The sequence below is a fragment of the Schistocerca americana genome, chromosome 2 (genome assembly GCF_021461395.2).
Source record: "Schistocerca americana isolate TAMUIC-IGC-003095 chromosome 2, iqSchAmer2.1, whole genome shotgun sequence".
NCBI lineage: Eukaryota > Metazoa > Arthropoda > Insecta > Orthoptera > Acrididae > Schistocerca > Schistocerca americana.
The window spans coordinates 872,638,309-872,661,153 of NC_060120.1; the positions used below are offsets into that span (position 1 = coordinate 872,638,309).

The 22,845-nt window shown below is 41.6% G+C and overlaps 1 protein-coding gene across 1 annotated transcript in view; it reads left to right on the top strand.

Moving 5' to 3' along the window:
* The first annotated feature begins 10,938 nt into the window (after positions 1 to 10,938).
* LOC124596293 (glutathione S-transferase D5-like) overlaps positions 10,939 to 22,845 on the top strand; it is a 38,181-nt gene continuing 26,274 nt past the window's right edge. The window contains exon 1 of the mRNA XM_047135386.1: positions 10,939 to 10,981. The gene's annotated coding sequence lies outside the window, so the exon portion shown is untranslated. The remainder of the gene's footprint in view (positions 10,982 to 22,845) is intronic.

Below are 22,845 nucleotides of genomic sequence, written 5' to 3' on the forward strand. Positions count from 1 at the left end.
CTTACGTTCTGGATAATACCTACTGTCTGGTTCATTCATGGTTATATGTTGTTGCGGATGTTCTTGCTGCTGATAAGATAGACTGTTATTAAATGTACGCTGAAAATTGTGCTCATTATTTTTACGTCTGTCGTGATAGTCATTTCTATACGGCGCATTGCGATAGGAATTGAAATACTGTGTTTTCTGTACGTACTGATTCCCTTGTTGCTGTGCGTTACTATTTGTTGGAGCTAATGCTATACGTGTACGTGGCGAAACATTAAAGCTTGGTTGACCTTGTAGACTGCATTGTTGGTTAGGTATGCTAACCGGCTGGTTTTGTTGCTGTTGCGGAGAAGAAAGCTGTATTGTTACCAAAATGCGTTCGCTGTTGCTGATAATCTTGATGATACTAATAATTAAAATTTTGTCTGTTATTAAAGTTACGGCGATAGTTCTCATTTCGGGAGTGTCTAAAGAGAACTGTCACTTTCGGTAAAATTTGTCATATTGGGCTTTCTTTACTCATTTCTTAATCCTAGATAGAGCGATAGTTGAAGAGCCGTTTTGATAGATGTAAAGGATAGTAGAAGAGAAGGCAGCAGTGCAGAAAACTAAAGATTAAACAGCACTACTACGGCTCGGGACCCAGTGCACGCTACGGCACATATTCATTAAAGCGTAATGAATCCCCCGAGGTCAATTACGCGCTGCAAATAAATTTTAGCTTTTGCGTTACAGGCAATGGCGGTGAAAATTCAAAAGCAAATTGCTGTATCCAAACCAAGGGGTGGATCTGTGTTCTGTCATTTTTAAATACTTAAATTTTTCTCACTGATAGAAAATGTTTGTAATCAAAATTATCGTCTCTGTAAGTCTGAACAGGTTCAGAATTGTATGAGCATCTGTTTGACTGTGACTGTTTGGAATCTAACTCACGTACTCTCTGTAAATTACCTAAATTATACTGGCTGTCTGAGTGTGAGAAATGTTTGGAATGTGCCGTATGCTGTGACGTGTTATTAACTGAAATATTTTTTATCTCTGTCACTTCTTGCTGTAAAGTTGACATTTTTCTACGTAATGTATTATTAGACGAATCTATCTCACTGATTGTCTGCTGTAGATTTTGGAATTCAAGTGTTTGATTAAACGAAATCGGTGAAGTATCGTCTGATTTGCTGTTATTATTACTTTCAATAACATCAATACGACTGTCCAATTCATCATATTTTTTAGTCAGTATTTTTACCTGATCATCGTTATAGTGTCACAAGCATTAATCTGTTTTGTATTTTACGTGTGGTTTCGCTCAATTTTTTAACGTCAGCTTTGATGACATCGGGATCCTGAATTAGTTCTAATTGTTCAAGTCTGTCGGTCACTGTCTGAAAGTCTACTGTGTGTGTGTCTGTTTTTGATTTAAGATCGGAAATTTCATCACGCAATTCGGTGTTCAACTGTTTGATAGTGTTAATTTCGTCTGATACTGTAGAAATATTGTTGTCTGCGTATGTTTTTGCTTTCGTAAACAATTTAAGTTTATCTTCCTGTCTCTGTGCGGTAATTGTTTCCATGACTTGTCGCTTTACTTTATTCTGTTCCTGTATAAATTTACGGAAACGCGTTTCACTGTTTTGTAGGTGGTGATTAAAATGTTCATCAATTTGACTGTTCTGCTGGTCGAATTTCGCGTCTACTTTTGCATCCAGTTTACGCGAAAGTTCTGCTGACATTAAACTCGTCGGTAACTGTTTTGCATTTTCAGAGCATTGTTTACCGACTGCACTAATTTGGGCCTCTAAGTGATTCTGTTGTAGCTGTTTGCATATCCCTTAATTCTTGAGCAACAGATCTAATTTCTTCACTACTTTTCCTAGCACAAGCCTCAATTTCCTCACGTAATTGCTCTTTAGTATCATGACATTGCGCGGCAACGGCTATAATTTGTTCACTAAGTTGTCTGGAATTGTTGTCTAGTTTTTCATTAATTTCATTAATTTGTTGTTTGAGATTTTCATTATTTTCATTAAGTTGTTGTTTGAGATTTTCATTATTTTCATTAAGTTGTTTGAAATTTTCACTATTTTGTTTGTGATTGTTTTCTTGTCTTTCATTCTGTCGTAGCAATATTGCCATAATTTGATCCAACGCAATATTACCTACTCTATTCTCTGTGCTGTTTGATGGCGTACCTGCAATTGTCACGTTTTGTGTATCCATTTGGATACTCTGTGATTCTTGAAAATGTTTGCTAATCGGATGTGCACTGTTAGTCACTAAATCGGAATTAAATAAATCTGTCGTATTTTGAGTATTCTGTTCATTTTCGTTAGTAAAATTTGTCTGTTCGTTACGTAAATTTTGCAAACCGGGTGTGTCAAGCTGGGCAGCGTTCATTGTAACAGAACGTCCCGTGTCATCAATTGTCGTCAAATTAACAGAGAACACAATTGAATTTATTTGTTCTTCATTAGGATCAAAATCGTTACTAGCGGTCGATACGCACTCATTGTTTGTAAATGGAGGATTGTCATCATTACACTGCGTTTCGCAAGTACTATTGGTCAAATTATTCGAATCGGCTATTTCACTCATTCTACAGTTTTTCGCGGCATTTTTACACAAATCAGAATTAAGCACAAATAAAACATGTACAATGCAAAATACAACAAACACAAATACAACAAAGAGCAACAAATTGCCGCTGATCTGTGAAAGAAAGAGTGACAAATTAGTAAATGCGTTGCGCCAGATGCAAACTACATTTAAGTAAATAAGAGCAGATATATGACTACTTATCAGAAGATTCACAAAGAAATACGATCCTGGCCGGATGTCGCCAAGTGTAACCTCCCCAAAAAATATTGTTAAATGGAAATGTGCCAAGCGTAGCCTCATGACAAAAAAGTAATAATTAAATGAATTTTTTAATATTGTAATCTCTGAACAAAATCGGCTCCCATTTATAGTCTGTGTGCAGAAATGCATTCACATTTAATGTTACCACAAAATTGTTTTCTCATTTAATGTCAGGTTCGAAATAGAAAAATTCCTAAACACCAAAATAATAAAAAAGTTCTGTAACCTGATGAATTTTATGAGGACAGCAGCGCTGCCCTTCGGCCCTGTATTCTGAATAAAAAAAGCAAAAATTCTTACCTCAATAAAACTGCAATTATATCTGCTCTTAATTAATTTTTCGACACAGCTTCGTGCAATGCTGGCGTAAATTTTTTTTTTTCATTCTTGGATGCAATAATAATGCATTGGAAAAATTCTTTAAATTGAAATGAATGCTTTTATTTAAAATAGTTACTTTATATTATAAAAATTATTATTGGGGCATTTTTTTGAACAAATTAAATTACAATTAACATACATTATTAAATATGCGCAAGGCTGCTTCTTTACCTTCTACAACAATACTCACCCTCCAGAATCCTGACCAGAATCGCGAGCAGAGCAGACAGCCGACGCATGCCGACTCCCGCCGACTCACGCAGACTACACCAGACTACTAGTGTCGACTCGCGCAGACAAGCGCAGACTAGCGACAAGCAACAACTAACGATAAACTACTCTCTGGTCAGAGATTCTGTCATACCTCGCCCATCGTCGGCAAAGCATACGTCTTACAATGGTACCAGTCTACTGATCGACGTCGGACCTAACATCTTGCTGCATCAGCACTCTCCATCACGCACGTACTGTCTCCCACAGAGTGCATCCTTCATTGGGCCAAACAGATGGAAGTCGGAAGGTGCAAGATCCGAACTATAGGAAGAAGAACGGGCACACGAGTTTGAGTACCCTAACTAGTAGAAATTTATGTGAATTCTTAAGGGACCAAACTGCTGAGGTCATCGGTCCCTAGACTTACACACTACATAAACTAACATGCTAAGAACAAAACACACATCCATTCCCGAAGGAGAACTCGAACCTCCAGCTAGAGGGGACGCGCAGTTCATGCCATGGCGCCTCTAACAGCGCGGCCACTTCGCGCGGCTCTGCTGGTTATAAAAAATTGTATATTTGAGTTTGATGAATCCTGGAGAATGTTATTGTCATCATGTGTGGTGCCAACAGTGCGGTGCGGAGGAGGTGGTTTTACGAAATGAAGATATGGTTAAGGTGTGCTCCACTTATTGCAGTTAAGAAAGCACAGAATGCAGAATCCGTGACATGGCGCCAGCTAGTAGACTAGTGCCATAACTACCAACACAGGCGTCTAGTTGGGCAGCGAGGTGTTTGATTTTGATCCATCGACCACCTCGAATGAGACAGCCCACACGTTACAACACTGCAGGAGTCACGTCTGTGTGGAGCCGGTCAGAACACGGGAGATCGGGCAAGTTTGCGTGATCTTGATTTGATGACGGCAGACACCTCGCCGAGCTTTTGTTCACTGCCAGCTCTCTGCAGAGATTCTGCAAGCGCGTATGATTATCTGCGATGCTCTGGTTTTCCGCGAAAAAAAAACTCAATGACAGCTCTCTACTTGGAACGCACCTGCTTTGCAGATGCCATTTTGAAGTCTATATATAGCCCGACCACATGTCGTAACTTCATGAAACTATAAGAGCCGAAGGGAAAATATTCCTCGAAGCCCCACGACAAATTCCGAATTGTTTCCACCGAAACTGGCCGAGTAAAAAGTGTTGCATTACTTACTGAACGCCCTCGTAAAATCATCTTTAAAAAAAAAGACGAATACAACAGTGTCGACTACATAGTTCGCGACTAACCAGCTCCCCATACAGTACACCCTTCACAAAAGTATAGCTTTGTCCTCGCATTGTAAGTGAGCGTCTGCATCTGTTCACCTAAGTACTGTATGCATCATTTCACGTTTCGTATAATTCAGTTAAAGATTATGCAATTTGCCTTAAAATGGTCTTACCAAGAACGCAAAAAAAGGCAACTAATACCGGCAACGGAGGGTTTTGGGCGCCAAGTGTTAAGCGTACATCGCTTGTAGCGAAGAAAGTCCTCAAACCGGCTCTAGGAATGCGCCCATTTGCCTCAAGCCTTAGTGAGACGGCAAACGTTTGGTTTTGGAGAGGTAGGGCTGAGATAGAGTTGGACAGATTCCGTGTGCTATGTTTCACAGAATTTATATCGAACATATTTCCAAAACACATACTAAATATCAGGCGCCACAAAGAATAAAAACATTTGCTCAAATTACAACATATTAACATAAAGTCTTGAGAATAGTGCTAACAAATTTTCAGTTTGCGCTCAGCAGTAGTTATCGTTTTAACAGAACTGCATAATAACTCCATCAACCGGAGCGTTTCTAGTAGCTACACTACAACTGGTGCTGTGGTGGAATCTTCACACATTCGTCAATGCTTCCACATTGACCGTGAAGTACGTTGAGGCGACAGAAGTCATGGGATAGCGAAATGTACGTATACAGATGATGGTAGTATCCCGGACATAAGATATAAAAGGTCAGTGCGCTTGCAGAGCTGTCACTTGATCCCTTTGAAAAAGTTTCTGACGTGATTATGGGGATTGGCGGACTTTGAACGTGGAATGGTAGTTGGAGCTAGACGCATGAGACATTCCAATTTTGTAAATCGTTAGGCAGTTCAGTAGTCCGATGAATAGTGCCCAGAGTGTGCCTAGAATATCAGATTTCGGGCGTTACCTCTCACCACCGACAACGCAGTGGCCGAAGGTCTTCACTTAATGACCGAGAGAAGCGGCTTTTGCGTAGAGTATAAGACCGACGCGAATACCTTGGATTACACCACGACAACGCCTGCAGAGCCTCTCCTGGGCTCGTGACCATATCGGTTGGACTTTATTTTACAGGTCCATCTTGATCATACAAACTTTTACGCTCACTATTACCGGTTTCGGCTACTGCCATCTTCAGATCATAAAATATTCTGATGTAGTACCAACGTCAAACTAAACATGTAGGTACATAATGAACACTTACTATGTGCGTACATGTTTAGTTTGATACTACATCCAAATATTTTCTAACCTGAAGATGGCAGCAGCCGAAACCGGTAATAATTAAGTGTAAAAGTTTGTATGATTAAGACGAAGCTGTACAATAAAGTGCCAAAAATATGATCAGGGACTCATTTTCAAAATTTATGTCTTCAGTTGTGTCCTATACGACTGTAATACCGTGGACTGGTCTTATGAGTTCAAGTGTGGCGCACGCTCCATGAAGCCGTGGGCCCAAGTTGTCAATAATGTACTGTGCAAGCTGGTAGTGGCTACATAATGGTGTGCGCTGTGGTGTGGGCTGTTTTTACATGTTTATGTTCGGCTACTTTGAGACCATCTACAGCCATGCATGGACTTCATGATCCCAAACAACGACGGAATTTTTATGGGTGACAATGTGCGATATCACTGGCCCACAACTGTTCGCGATTGGTTTGAAGAACATTCTGGACAATTCGAGCGAATGATTCGGCCACGCATATCGCTCGACGGGAATCACGCCGAGAATTTATGCGACGTAATTCAGAGGTCAGTTCGTGCACAAAATCCGTACCAGCAACACATGCGCAGTTGTGTACGGCTATAGAGGCAGTTTGGCTCATTATTTCTGTAGGTGACTTCCAGCAACTTATTGATTCGATACCGCGTCGAGTTTCTGAACCACACTGGGCAGAAGGCGTTTGGCACAATATTAGGAGCAGTCCCTTGACATTTGTCACCTCACCCAAATTCACCACGGGCAAGCCGGCCTGGCGTTTACCGTTGCGTGCAACTTGGTCCCAGAACTCGGCGCTTATCTTTCCGCCTCGGGCGGTGCAGGGACAGCCCCGCCCCCTGTATGTCCCAGCAGCGTTGCTTGACACAACTACGAAATTCAAATGCTACGCCGCTACCATTGAAATGGTTCCGTTTCCATAACGGCACTCATTTCATAACAATATCGTTCTGTTTTTCAGCTGGCCTGTACACTTCCGTTTCTTACATAAAGGTTACGTTTGAAACTGATGAGGAGTCCCTTATATTGGGTCCCTAAAATGCAGGAAGCCATCAGCGTCTGCAGTGACCACTTGGATTCTTTGAAGTTATAACATGATAACTGAGAAATGTAACAACTATTGCTGTAAGACTGAGGTGTACAAAAACCACATGTAAATAATAGTTTAACACACAAAACTAAGTGGAACAGTAAAGCAAATCATCAAAAAACTGCGTTACAGTGAGACACAGGTGTAATAACAGGCTGGCATTAAAACTGCGGCACATGGATCTTGTTGGTATTCAGTTCGAAAGCAACCATTGTTTCTCAAACTTTACATAAAAGCCCAAGAGAAATTCTGCAACAACTTGTAAACTGATTCGTGTCCACTTTTCAGTCATAATTCTTTGATAACTCTGATGCAGAAGATATATTGACACATGCCTAAAATTTCGCAAGCGTAACTTAAGTTTCATACACGTGCTTCTGAAGAAAAGTGACTGATTAATCTTAGCTTGGAATTCTGCATGGATAATGATTTTTTTTTTTTGTGCAACGATTCTCATGTTATAGACGACGACTGATCTGAACTGTGACTGCCAGCCGAACTACAACAGCAGTACATAATGTGGACCTGAAAACACTATGTAAAATAAAGCATAGTGCAAGCTGGTGCAAAGCATGTGCATTACTCTTTGCAAAGGATCCGTTAAATGGGACAACGAGTCATGTGAAAACCATTGCTAGGTCTGAAGTAAAGCCACACAAGTGCTGGTAATTTTAATAATGGCGATATAATATTCGAGTACTTTGCTTACGTGATAGGTTGCCCAGAATGGACAACCGCAACCATCTCAAATGTGGTCTAAAAATCCACTGAACTCCTAATTTTACCATAAGTAACGAAAGAACGTGATCAGCATAACCTGCTTACTAATACTCAAGTGAGAGCGGGACTGATTTGTATGTGTGCTTACAGATGTCTATGTCCACGTGCGCCCATGCTTCTGAACGTACCAGGAAGGAATAATAAGTACCATTAGTATTTAAATAAACATACAACACGAGAAATTTCTCTGCAATAAAAGTGATTCAAAAGTAATATGCGCTTGAAGGAACGTAGGTGAAGTACACATGGAATATGCAGTGTAAGCTAGGAGCTTGTAGCAATCTCATTTATGTTATTGCAGCATCGGAGGTTACCGACTGTTTGGTGCCAAAACTGGAACCAGACAGAATGGTGACTCTTCCAGCAGGACATGTACTCTCTAACTGAAATTCGCATTAAGGTCACTGGCTGGCTTGCGCAAGTCAAAGTCCTGAGATAATGTCGCATGAGAGCCGGCCGAAGTGGCCGTGCGGTTCTAGGCGCTGCAGTCTGAAACCGCGAGACTGCTACTGTGGTGTCACCGCCAGACACCACACTTGCTAGGTGGTAGCCTTTAAATCGGCCGCGGTCCATTAGTATACGGACCCGCGTGTCGCCACTGTCAGTGATAGCAGACCGAGCGCCACCACACGGCAGGTCTAGAGAGACGTACTGGCAGTCGCCCCAGTTGTACAGCTGACTTTGCAAGGAACGGTTCACTGACAAATACTCTCTTATTTGCCGAGACGATAGTTAGCATTGCCTTCAGCTACAATTGCTACGACCTAGCAAGGCGCCATAATCCTTTGCTATATATATATTGTGGTTATAACATGTATCATCAAGAGCGATGTTCTACAAATGTGGATTAAAGTTAAGTATTCCAGAAGCTAAGTACTTTTCTTTAGAGCATTTATTACGTATCCTGTTTCAGACCTCACGCCAGCTTGCGTGAGTTGAAGCGCGTGCCTTTCGGCTTCCTCTCATTGTGTCTAGGCTGTCTTGTCTAGACACAACAGCTACGTTCGCAGGTTCGAATCCTGCCTCGGGCATGGATGTGTGTGATGTCTTTAGGTTAGTTAGGTTTAAGTAGTTCTAAGTTCTAGGAGACTAATGACCTCAGAAGTTGAGTTCCATAGTGCTCAGAGCCATTTTGTCGCTTGTGAGCTAGGTGGAGCAAACTGCATGTGCGTATAAAATGGGGAGTTGTCTTGACGTCACAAACTTGAAGTTGATATTCGCTGTGTTAGCTGCCCCAAACATTAGCTCCTGGTGGAAGTGTTTCGATAAAAATGGAAGTTTTTTGATAAAAAATGCCAGCTTGCATCATTTATGGCTGCACTAATGAATCTGATAATAGTCTAAAACAGGGCTTCCCAACCTTTTCAGCTGGCGGAGCCCTTCTTCAGTCGAAAATCCATGGCAGACCTCTACTCAGTAGAGAGCAAAGTAACTTTAAATTTCAGAGCGAAACCCATGGCAACTGAAAGCTTGTTAATGCGAGTGCCATGTTCCCAATGACGCCCCATCCCCCTCCCTACCCCCCCCCCCCACCCCACCCCCACCCCCACCCGTTGTATCAATAGTCTTTGGTTTAGAGAAGAGTGAAAACAACTTGAAGGTCAAAAATCGAATTATGAAATAGGTAGTGCACTGACAAAGCAAGTTTAACATTTAATGATTCCTGGGGCCGCATACGTGCCAGCGAGCGCTGTTATTGGTCCACAAAGCTCGCTCCGCGCATGCGTAATAGGTTTCAGCGCATCTAGTGCAGTGAGCTGGCGCACAAACGACCCCCGTATTGTTGCGAAACAGTCGATCAGAGCAGCAGCATTCTCCGGCACGAAACTGTGTATGCGTTCTCACTTAGGAACCGCAAAGGCTGCTTGGGAATACGACCTGAAGTAGAAGTACCCATGTCTTTCAAACGAAAAAAAAAAAAATGTGATGAATTTGATTTTCGCATTTTTATTCAATAATCTTACTCATTATTTTACACTATTTGGTGAAAGGTGGCCGCGGACACCCTAGAAAGAGCCGGCGGACCCCTAAGGGGTCCTCGGACCACATGTTGGGAAGTCCTGGTCTAAAGTATAAAGGAATCACTTTCCATTCGTAAGCGAACTCGTTCAAGCTCTAATTTCTTTTGTGTAAATGAATTTTGTTGCTCTGTTCACTTGTATTATAGCGCTTTTATTTCTGCCGTTTGACTTTAGACTTTCTGTCAGTCCAACTCAAAAAGGTGGCTAGGATGATGTGAAGGAAAGATTGGAAACCAACAGAACACTGCAAAATACGCTTTTAAAAATTTCGGGAAGAGGGCGTATATCAAACATCAGTTTCGTCAGTCCATATTAAGGAAAATGCTGGATTACGAAAGCAGTGTCTGCACATCACACACTCTCTTCTTGGTTATTAGAAATATGTAAACCAAAATTCATTAACGAGACGAAATGTCAAAAATGCGTTTAACACCAAAGGAGTGTCTAATAATGCCTTCCTGCTGTCGTGTTATTCGCGAAACCATTGTAATATTTTCCACTTAAAACAACGGTTGCGTACATACGACAAAAATGAAGAGGGATAAGCAATCGTAAACAGCAGTCTGACAATCTCTCGGAGCATCTAAAACGGCAACGCCGGCTAAAATAATACACTTGGGAAGGAAACGGAAGACATGCGAGTGGCGCATTTGTTCGCTTATGAAATAAGTAGGCGGAGATAGCAGACAAGTTTCAATTTATCTCTTGACGTAACGGTTGCAACATTTCTTGGCGCCACAAAGATAACAAGGGATTTGAGTTTGCACCTGAATCATTCAGCTCTAAATTGGCGGAAGAATACATGCCTGTTGTGTAGTTTTGGTAGGTTTGTTAAGTAACTATTCCTTTCGCCAAATGACCTTCAAACAACGGAGTGAACGTTTAACAAAATAATCGTTGTTTCTTTACAATCGAAATAATACAGTAGTTGTTGCAATCTAAGGTTCGTGGAGCCGGTGAATATAGTTCGCTACTTCGGTTTATCTTGTTGCGTCATTTTGTCTGAGTCAGCGGCGACCGTGACGCAGCATCTTCAACGGTATAAAACAAGCTGCTGCCTCACAGCCTAATAACAGGCGACAGGCGCCGGAAATTCCACAACGCACAACACTCCACAGCCAGACGCCACATCTGGTACGTTATGCACAAACAGTCTCTCTCTTACCTATCGACACGAATTCTCCATATTGAGTGACAAGAATAATTAGGGTCTTCAAGAGCTGTAACCTGTCACAAATTTGCTTCATTTCAATTCATTTGTTCCCCCGGGACTACAGTATTCCTGTTCTACTATGTATTCCTCTCTCTGCGTAATATTTTTTCTGCCCAGATAATCTGTTCACCTGGAAAAAATTCCTTGTGTCCAGATCACTAGATGATATCAGGAAACAGAAATAACTCACGAGTCGAAACTGGAAGATCAGGATGGAGCTCGATCTCCTGACGTCAGGTCACGTCTGAACAGGCACAATGTTCTCATCTCAGACGTGCCTTCTTCTCCTTTTTGTATGTGTCCAGTAACGTTGCCTAATGACAGCAGCTTGGTTTTTAAAAAAAAATGGTTCAAATGGCTCTGAGCACTATGGGACTTAACATCTATGGTCATCAGTCCCCTAGAACTTAGAACTACTTAAACCTAACTAACCTAAGGACAGCACACAACACCCAGCCATCACGAGGCAGAGAAAATCCCTGACCTCGCCGGGAATCGAACCCGGGAACCCGGGCGTGGGAAGCGAGAACGCTACCGCACGACCACGAGATGCGGGCGCGTGGTTTTTATGTGTTTCCAAATATTTAGTATAGATGTCTTCTGTGCCTCCCTCCCAAAAACAACGGTATCTTTATTTTCCACAGCGACAAAACGATTTTCACATTAGTTTCTTAAATTTTCACCCCCTTCGAAATTCTTCTGCAAGTAATTGTGTATCCACGTTTCATCGTAAGTCAAATAATATAGACATAATTCATACGAATTATAGTTCAGCTTTAACAAAAATTCTTGAATGAAGTCAACAACCTTGACAATAGTTGCAAATTCTAGTTCCTCTCATATCGATTTTTACTAATGATAATGTGTGCCTGTGCATATGAGATGACTACAACTTCACCATACGAACAAACTTGCTACAAGGAATTTCTGATATGAAATGGTGATTTTTATGGAGTCATTTCTTCAGAAACAATCATAACAGAGGATCATCAACAGTGTTCCTATATCCACATTTGTATTCATTTATACTATCACACAGATATCAGGACGTTTGCTTAGTGATGTTTGTATCAAGTGCAGATACCACTTTTATAACTAAAACGTATTCATCATTCATTACATTTGTACGGAACGTGCCTTCCCGACGTACTAAGGCAGGCACTAACTAATAAATGCACGTTGCACCTCTTTCAAAGGAATCACACTTATTAAGTGGGATATAACTTCATTTACCATATGTATGGCTATCCTCTTATTTAAGTTTCCGTTTATTTTAATGACGAATTTTATAATGACTGAGCTTCGCATAGTATGTATGACAGCAGTCTGACGTGTTTTCTTGTCCCTATCTTTGCAACTATTTGAATGGCATTTCGTTTTCGAGCAACGCAGTGCGTTTTATTTGCATTTAACCGTCCTCGGTGCCTCGAATATGTGGCATGAATGAATGTGTACAAATAGTTATATGAAACTCAGTTCTGAAGCTGTTATGTGGTGTATTTTGGAGTTTGTATCAATGTTAAGTTTCAAACAAATTTTTCCTTAAGTTAATGCAAATTTCTCATTCGTAGTGATAAGTGATCTGTGCTACACTTGTGCTGTGCTATGCTTGATCTGTTTGCTACAATATTTTGTAGAACAGAACCTAGAGATCAAGATTAGGATTCGTACAACTGTTATAGCAGCTGATGTTAGGAAATGAGGAAGAAACAACGAGTATTACAATCATTTCCCTACAGATTCTGTGTAAACGGGTGCAATGTGTTTTGACTATCTGATGTCAGAATAACGAGCAGATTTTCATTGACGTTTACACATCCTGTAACAGGTCTTGACTGTTAATTTTACTTTTCCCCTGCAACCGAAACAGAAACCATTTGTTACGTAGTTTTTATCACTTGCCGTGACCATACCATTTCTCTAGAAAGCAGATATCAGTGATGCCAACACTCGTAGAATACTTTCAGTTTAAATAACACACAGTGACATTTTCCATCCAGCAGCATTCGAAGATGGGTAAGCAGCCCCTGGAATGTCACTGAGAGCGATTTAGAACTACGTTTCCATCTGACTGTGGAAGAGCTTTTTTGGATGTACGTTCTTTTAAAATTATCTAACTTGTCTTTAGAGAGCTTATAGTGACATGATACGCAGCATACGCTACTGGAAAGTTTTACGTGACAAACAGCACTACTTCTCTTTCAGCTCCTGTCACTATAATTGCATGAGCATCCCCGTGACGCTCTCACGTTTACTAAGTGATCCCGTGATGGAACGCGCTACTCTTCTTCGGATCATGTCTATCAGTCTTGTTTTGTACGGTCTCAGACCGCCGATAACATTGATGGAAGAGTTGAAAAAAAATTTTGTTAGTTACCTCGTTCGTAGGTAAATTATATTTTCTCCGCTGGCACCCGCGTTTTATGTTGCCGTTCCGCTTCAGGCCGTTCCGTGCATAAATACGTAGGCACTTTGAGGCCGCTGCTGTTTCCAGCAATGAATCAATTGGGTAATCGGAGTCAAATGGATTTTTCCATCTATTTTGGTCCATACTTTACATTTTTATATTGGCTTTCAAGTGCCAGCCCGAGCACCGAACCTTGATCCTCAGCTGGTCTTCCTAGTTTTTCCTGCCATTTTCTGACACTGCGACTTCCTTACATGTAAGAGCACCATCTGTCAACAGCGGCCGGCCGATGTGACCGAGCGGTTCTAGGCGCTTCAGTCTGCAGCCGCGTGACCGCTACGGTCGCAGGTTCAAATCCTGCCTCGGGCATGGATGTGTGTGATGTCGTTAGGTTAGTTAGGTTTAAATAGTTCCAAGTTCTGAGGTCATCAGTCCCCTAGAACTTAGAACTACTTAAACCTAACTAACCTAAGGACATCACACACATCCATGCCCGAGGCAGGATTCGAACCTGCGACCGTAGCGGTCTCGCGGTTCCGGACTGTAGCGCCTAGAACCGCACGGCCACTCCGGCCGGCATTTGTTAACAGTGACATGGAACTTGCAATGTATGTCTTGTACAGTAAGGGTGCAATAACAGAACCATGGAGCACACCCTAAGCTGTTTCCACGTCTGTGGATTTATTTTCGTTTAGACAGACTTGCCTACCCCCATGTGGAAAAATTATGACGGCTTTGTTAAGTTCGTAAAAGTTTCAGTGTTATCATTTTTAGGGAACAAGTAAAAGTACAAAAGAGGAGCTATACTGGGAACGCTGTAGAGATTTCAGTTACAGCGGTGTCTGCATCCAAATACTTATAAAGCAGGTTGTAACAAAAGTTTGTTCGCTTAACTGCATGACCTGTTTCAGAGCGTTAGAGCTCAAGCGAAACACGTGGCCAACAATCAACTTCCGGCTTGTTGAGCACTGTGAAGCGCTCCGCAGGCTGCTCGTAGCTCCCTTTCACGTGGGACGGAGTAATCTTGACGTTCCATACTGACTGGCCGACCGCTATGCAAGTATGATTGGTTTTGATTAATTGTTAGTACCTGAGGATGGGGCTCTAATGATCTGAAACCGGTCTCCCCATTAAACGAATAAATTTGTATTACAACCGAAGCGGATTCTTGCTTTCCAAATGTGTTAAATCAGTTGTGGATGACCTCCACATCAAATCCTTCATGTACAAATAATTTTTTTGGCACTTCGTAACACCATTGTAGTTAGAATTTCATCTGCTGCATTTAACTCGGGCATGGTCTAAGGTTTATTCGAAGTGAACGTAGCATTATGTTGGCAGTTACATAGGGCTTGTAGTTTATGTCACTTGCGAAGAAAGTGAGTTATATATAAAGCCATATTTCTTTTCCTGAAACACTTAACACGTTCACTGTGTAAAGGAAATACTTTGCGAACATTAATTTAAAACTGGTAACATGTTCAGTATAACGCTTTCATACAGAAGCGGAGCGTGCCCTGACAGTAAACATCCTGACAGATTAAAACTGGGTGCCGGACCGAGACTTGACGTCGGGACCTTTTCCTTTCGCGAGCAAGTGCTCTACTGACTGAGCTATGGAAGTTCGACTCATTCACTATTTTCTTTCAAATATTTAAATTAGTAGCTGTAATATAATCCTATTCTTCTCTATAATCAAATGCTCCACGACAAAGAAAACTCGTAAAAAAACTGTTTACATTAATAAATATATAGTTTAAATCTGGTTTCGCAGGACAGAGCAGATCAGGTTATGGTTGTGGAGGGGGGTCATAATCAGTTACTGTCAGTTGCACAAAACACACAAACTTTTATTTTCCTAAGAACCACTTAATTATACATTGCCTTAAAAGGATCAAAATAAAACTATATTGCTGAAGGCCTAGTTAAGAAAACTTGAGATACTTCCTGTGCTGAAGGTCCAAAACCACACCAAAAACAAGAACGGCTGAAGGCCTGAACACAAGTTATAAAAAATTGCTTTAAAGAATACACACGCCTGAAGGCCTTACTTAAAAAAATATTTCACATAAGAGCTCGACTGAAGGCCACACACTAGACACTGAACAACTCAGGACTTAAGGCCTGGACAACAGAATTTCAGATAGAGCAAACTTTCAAAATTAAGTTTTTAAACAAATCAATGTTCAAATTTTTTTTTGAGTCAGCTGAAGGCCTTATTTTAAAATTAAAACAAACCTAATGGACGACTGAAGGCCTCGCACAGTACTTCAGACTAAAATGAAAATCACAATGTAAAACTAACAAGACAGTGGTGCTCAGAAGTGTTCCAAGGGTCGGCCTGAGGAGGTAGCTCAACCTATGGTGAGGTGAGACAGGTAGCCAAGTTAAATAATTGGATGGCAACCCGAATGGCTGAAGGACCGACCTACAACCTAATCAATTCCCTTTTGCCTGACCAATGGCATGACAACGAAAAGTATCAGCCGAGGTCGAAGATACCAGCAGCACTACATCTTCAAAATTGGCGCCTAACTACGGCCAAGGCACAATAACCACTCTAAGAAAAAAATAAGAACCAACAATTAAAGGCTGCACACCCTGCCGAACAGCATCAACACGGCGAGGAAAAACACACTGCTGGAAAACTACACTAACGACCAGGGCAAGTAACTGCGGCGTTAATGGCCACAAGGCAGAAAATACTGCTGATGCACTTCACTGATCAATAGTAACTAATTTAATAGTTAAAGACCATACAGTAAGATGGCTGCACAAGTTCCCCGACTGCAAAACACCATACATTGCCACTAACCGGAACGGCCCAGGAAGCAGCAACTGGCGATGAACGAAGAGATGTCACAGCAGTTGAGGTTTCATAACAGGTTAAGTGATCACTAAATTTCAGTGCCCTGGTTTGGTGGGCAACGAACTTTGTAGCTTTCGCAGCTAGTGCCTCCCAATCTGACCACGCGTGCACGCCACCAGCGGTCCAGGGCTGACCGCGCGTCACGGAGACTTCCTCACTGCTCTGTCCCAACTGATTGACTGCCACACACACCACCACACAGAAATACAGTGGGCACACCAAAGATGGTAAAGCAGTACTAGTATTGATAAGCGCTGCTGCTGCCACTGACCAAGACAAGTCAGCAACTCATTATGGTAGTAACTCAGGGAGAAATAAGACGCCACTCGATGTGACAAAATGACCATTAGTCTCTCTACAGACCGTACTACTTTACATATAATTCCACCACGATACTGTCTAAACATATGGACACAGCCACTATAAAAATTCCTACAACCAGTTCTTTAGCAATTGGTGTGCTAAAATATGCTATGAGGTGCTCGTGGCATAAGATGTGTGAAATGTAAAGGAAACTCCCAGGCTGTCTTAATGAATTACTCTTGATTTCATGCCAACCGGAGTGGTCAAGTGGTTCTTGGCGCTACAGTCTGGAACCGCGCGACCGCTACGGTCACAGGTTCGAATCCTGCCTCGGACATGGATGTGTGTGATGTCCTTAGGTTAGTTAGGTTTAAGTAGTTCTAAGTTCTAGCGGCCTGATGACCTCAGAAGTTAAGTCCCATAGTGCTCAGAGCCATTTGATTTTTTTTCTTTATTTAGTGAACATGAGAAACTTTTATTTGTGTAAAAATGCCTCTTTGCTCACACAACAGTCTTGTTACGTTACTAACGGAAAAAAATCGCAACAGAAAAAAAAGGAAGTCGGTAGGCGTGTTTCTAAAAGTACATCTGAGAGATATGATGTCTATTCAAATTTCACACCATCACGTAAGAGTGGCGCTAGTAGTGTCGCTATGAGGACGTAAATCAGGTTTGCTTTAAATACACGCTTTAACGATCGTGACCGTTAGTTACCTTTAGTTTAGACTTGGTTAGTTAATGTTAGTCAAGACTGCCTGTAAGGCGAAAAAGACCCTTTTGTCAACACTACGCTGAATTTGAATGAGGTCGTGTAATAGGGCTAGGAGATGCTGGATGTTCCCTCTGTGATATTGCAGAAAGACTTGGCTGGAATGTAGCCACTCTATATGATTGCTGCCAGCGGTGGTGACGAGAATTTACAGGTACAAGAAGACCGTGCTCCGCACGGTCGCATGGCTACCGAGAGGAACGACTATCATGTTCCGCGTAAGGCGCATCGTACTCTATCTGCAGCAGCAATTTGAGCAGTAGCTGACGACAGCACAGTGACATAACGAACTGTTATAAATCGGTTACATTAAGGACAGCTCCGAGCCAAACGTCCTGAAGCGTGTATTATACCGACCCCATACCGTCGCCATACGCGTCTTCATTGGGGTCAGGCGAGATCTTTGGGAGACAGGGTGGATGTCTGTTGTGTTTTCTGATGTAAGCTGGTTCTGCCTCGGTGCCAGTGATGGCAGTGTGTTGGTTAGAAGGAGCGTAGTTGAGGGCCTGCAATCAATGTGTCTGCGTCCTAAGACACTGGACCTACACCTGGGGTTATCGTCTGGGGGTGCGATATCGTATGACAGCAGAAGCGCTCTCGTGCTTTTCCAATCCACTCTGATTTCAAATTTGTACGTCTGTCTGGTGACTCGGCCTGTTTTGGTGGTATTCATGAACAACTTTCAAGGGGATGTTCTCCAATAGGATACCGCTCGTCCATATATCGCAGCTGTAGCACATTATTCTCTCCAGAGTGTCGACGTGTTACCATGGCCTGCTCGGTCACCAGATCTGTACGAATCGAGCACATATGGGACATCATCGGACGAAAACACCAGCCTCATCCACAAACAGTATTAACCGTCCCTGTATTGACCAATGAATTGCTACAGATATGGAACTCCATCCCACAAACTGACATCCGGCGCCTGTATAACACAATTCATGCACGTCTTCATGCTTGCATGCAAAAATCTGGCATTTAAAGTTAATCACTTAAATATGTTACCCAGACTTAGGTATTCCCAAAATTTCATTATTCGAAATTAACATTTCTTTGGCGTTGCGATTTTTCTTCCGTCAGTGTGCTTTTTATCATACGAATTCATATTAACTGTAGGGAATGTCGCAAGGTTTGTAATAGTTATCAGTTTTATTTATTTAGGAAATTATGCTGGCCAGATTGGGGCCATCAGGCCTTATGTTAGAGCAAATACCGCAAACATTTCTGAGCAAACGTATATGTTTTTGCGTAAGTATTATTCTAAGTTCCAATTTATCCTAACATCAGTTCAGTAGCCGAATCACGAACATCGATGTTGCTCTTTCCATTTCGTTACTGCCATCATGTTCGGCCGTCGTCTCGATCTCTGTAAGAACAAATTACGTAATTTCGTACTATACTATATTAATAAATATCCTCCTGTTTACCAATGAATGAATAAGTTATTATTTAACTGGATTCTTATTTCATTTGCGGTTATAACCAGGAGTGTGTGTTACGAATGATATTATGTAATATTGTAAGGAACACAGCTGCAATTAAAAGTTTTTCTCTACACTACACCATAGAGTATAAAATCCATGTGAACGTTAAGGTACACCGGATGGAACTGATGTCTTCATCATACGTGTACAATTTCTCCTGAAGTCACGCGTCCAGTACTGTGGATTTGTACACGCATTTCATAGACATCTTAATAATGCTTTGCTTGAGACTTTGAAGAAGTAAGTGCAATGGCATTTCGATTGTTGGCGTCAGTGTCACAACTTTGATGCTGCTAATTCTTTTATTATAGGAATGGATAGCCCCCTTCTTTTTCGGTTTAGTACCGCACTTCATCTAGTAGCTGAGCCTCCTTTGTAATAAATTACGCTGCGCCGGTATTGCGAAGTGGCTTCATAGTAAGCCAAAGTGAAACTGCCCCGAAAAACATTGAATTTGTAGCTATGGCACGCAGCAAATTAGCAATTAATCTAACATTAAATATTTTTAGGAATAACGTTCTTCAGATTTTACTTTCTTCTGTGCTATGTTTAGATTTAGTTTATGCTTAAGAAAACCGTAATATTGTTCGCACATATCAAATTTCCACATTTTAGCTTCTGTTGCCATAGTTTCCAATTGTAACTACATCAAAATAAACAAAATGGTTTTAGAAATCTGAGCAATCCATAACTAATGACTCATACTCACGCATATAATTTGTACTGAAAATTGTTTGGAATTTGTACTAATTCAACGGACTGACTGGCAGGACAGTCCCATAAATATAAAATATATGATAAATGTACACTATAATATGTGACTCGATATTTTTGAATACACAAAGAGCCTCCTACTGCCATGGTAACTATAGGCAGGCCTTTGTGATACTTACTTACAAAAAGTAATTTTCCATTCTCTGGTTCTGTCGATTTGCGTCGGCAGAAGCAGCGGTTTCCCACCATTGCTGTTACCAATAAATAAATGTGTGGAAATAGAGCAAATAAATTCAATACTACTGTTTTATCCACAGCGCAAAAATTTAAACAAATAACGTAATAATGATGTCACGAAACAATAACGGCATGATGGGGCCAACGTACAGTACACAGTATTCAATGCTCAGTTTCTACTGACTGCACACCACGAAAGAGCATCGTATATCGTAGACAAGAGCATCAAATTAAGCTTTGTTTTTATCCGTTCTCGCAAGCGGGCTTTGTCAGCTTTATGGAAAAGTTATTCATTTCCATTCAGCTTCGCTTTCAGTAAAGTGCAGTATGGTAAGACGCTTGATTGTTTTCCTGTCTGCTTGCCAGTTCAACGTGAAATATGTCAAAACAGAGAAAAATTGCAGCTTAATCACTTCACAGTGACAAGATGAGGAACTATATTTCTCAAAATGTTCTAGGCGCTTCAGTCTGGAACCACGCGACCGCTACGGTCGCAGGTTCGAATCCTGCCTCGGACATGGGTGTGTGTGATGATCTTAGGTTAGTTAGATTGAAGTAGTTCTAAGTTCTAGGGGACTGATGACCTCACATTTTAAGTCCCATAGTACTCAAAGCCATTTGAACCATTTGAACCAGCACCAGAAAAACACGTTGTCCAGTGGGATGTCCGATTTCAACCTACATTCACGTTTCGATGGTGAACCGGTAGCTCTGAGCTGCGGCGCAGCACTTACAGGCACTACGTATTGTGATCACAGCGTCATTTGTTAGCAGGTTTCAAACTATTTTGAAACGTTTGTGTAAAATTGTTACACCTTTCATAATACCCATACCGTTTGTTGCGCTCGCCTATCGATCACATTTTTCCGTCTATTTAATTTTGAAATCAGGGATTCCTTCGCTAGACACCCTGTACACATAGAGTATTCTTTCAACATCAAAGTTATATCATACATCCTCTAATGCTTACATGCTGGTAATATACTTCAACCAGTTAGGGCACAACAGTTCTCAGTCATCTCACTTTACGCAGCCTATTCCATTTCTTGTTGACATTAGCAGGTCCATTTCGTTAAAAAGTTGTATGCACAGCGCTCATTAAAATTTGCTACAATAATTTTAAGAATTAAAGTAGGTAAATACTCTGACATATATGACTAACTGCTGACAGCATGAGGGCTGATGCTAACTCAAATATTAAATCACATTGGCTAGGTACAGTACCTGTTACCATTATGGCGTAAAATACCATATAGTTTTTCGGCAGAGCCCCTCCAGCGCCTACTGCGTGACCCCACATCTGCATACCACAGAGACGGTGACACTTGTCTACTACAGATGAAAGTATATGGTGGTGCAGATTAACTTCTGATTATACACTGATGCTCCAAAACTTTGAGACCACGTGGTTAATAACGTGTTGATTCGCCTACGGAGCCGGAGCACAATATGGATTCGAGAGGTCGTATATGGGGTTTCGGAGGAATATGGCACCAGATGCTTACGCACAGGTTAAGGAGTACTCAGAAAGTACGGGTCGGTGGTCTGTGAGCATGGAGCTGACGCCTGTTAGCCTCCCTGATGTGTCCCATCGGGTTTAGGGCAGGAGAATTTGGTGTCCAAGGTATCAACAAGAGTTCACTGTCATGCTTCTCAAACCAATGTAGCACGCTTCTGGCCTTGTGACACGAAGTTACCCAGCTGGCGGATGCCATCGCCTTCGGAGAAGACAACAAGCTTGAGGGTACGCAGGTGGTCCACAACAGAGTTGATGTAATTTACAGCTGTGATGGTACCTTCTATTACTACCACAGGTCACATGGAACCCAGATGAATGTCACCCCGCAGCTAATGCTTTTCCTGCCGGCCTGTGTCAATGACGCTGTGTATGTGCGGAATCGCTGTTCACGTGCATTAAGGCGTATCCAGATACGACCATAGACCTTCCGTAACAAAAAACGTAACTCATCTCTTCAAACGATATGTTTTCAGTGATGCACGGTCGAATCTCTATTATCCCGTGACCACGAAAATAGTAACTGACCGTGTTTTTGGGTCAACATGAGAAAACGTATAGGCTGTCTGCTGCTGACTCCACTGTTCAAAAATGTGCATTCTACTCCAAGCACTTTTTCCTCCACCATGATTGATTTCTCTTGTCTTATCTGCTACAGATCACGTATCTGTCCTGCTTTTCATGATGGGGAAGTTTATGACCTTCACGTTCTGTGACGAGGTATGTACGCTCAATGCCTTTTCGCCTACTCCAGTTTCACAGACCTTCATCCACTTTCCATAGACGCTCACGACAGTAGCACACAAACAGTTGACCAGTTTCTCCGTTTCCAAGAAGCTTGTTTTCAGTCGCCGGGTCATAACAGTTTGCCGTTTGTCAAAGTCCCTTAACTCGATTTCCCCGTTCGCAGCCCGTATTGTCGTTGTAATGAATCCCAGTTCATATTAGCTCCGCTTGCTTGCGTACCGTAGTTTCCTTACCGAGTTAAGTGTCCGCAAGACCAGACACGCGGTGGCCAGTCGTCATAACGTTTCAGCTCATGTGTGTTTTTAGAAAATCACTGTGCATCGCGTTTTCACATCATGAAAGTAAATTGTGCACGCTTCAGAGTCTACTCTCATTAGCCACAAACACTAAAAAGAACGTCAGTGAGGTATGAACTTATAACAATATTTTCATTTTGTATTCTCCTGGAGAGCAAAAGCTTCTTAACACAGGTGTGTGAGAGAAAGAAACTGCTCCCTTACAAAGTGATGTTAGTATCTAAGTAACCTTCAGTGTCATTGTCTTTTTACAGAATTTAAGACAGGTGATACCGTGACGTAAATCAAACTGAAAATGTCGGGCTGATTATAACGCTAGTTCAAAATAAGCTGCACCACTTGTACTCTTATATTTCATATTTTCTTAACAAAGTCAGAAAACTTACTTGTGTTCTCCTGTTTATTGAACAATGTGTCAAGTCCCAAACTGGTGTGAAGAA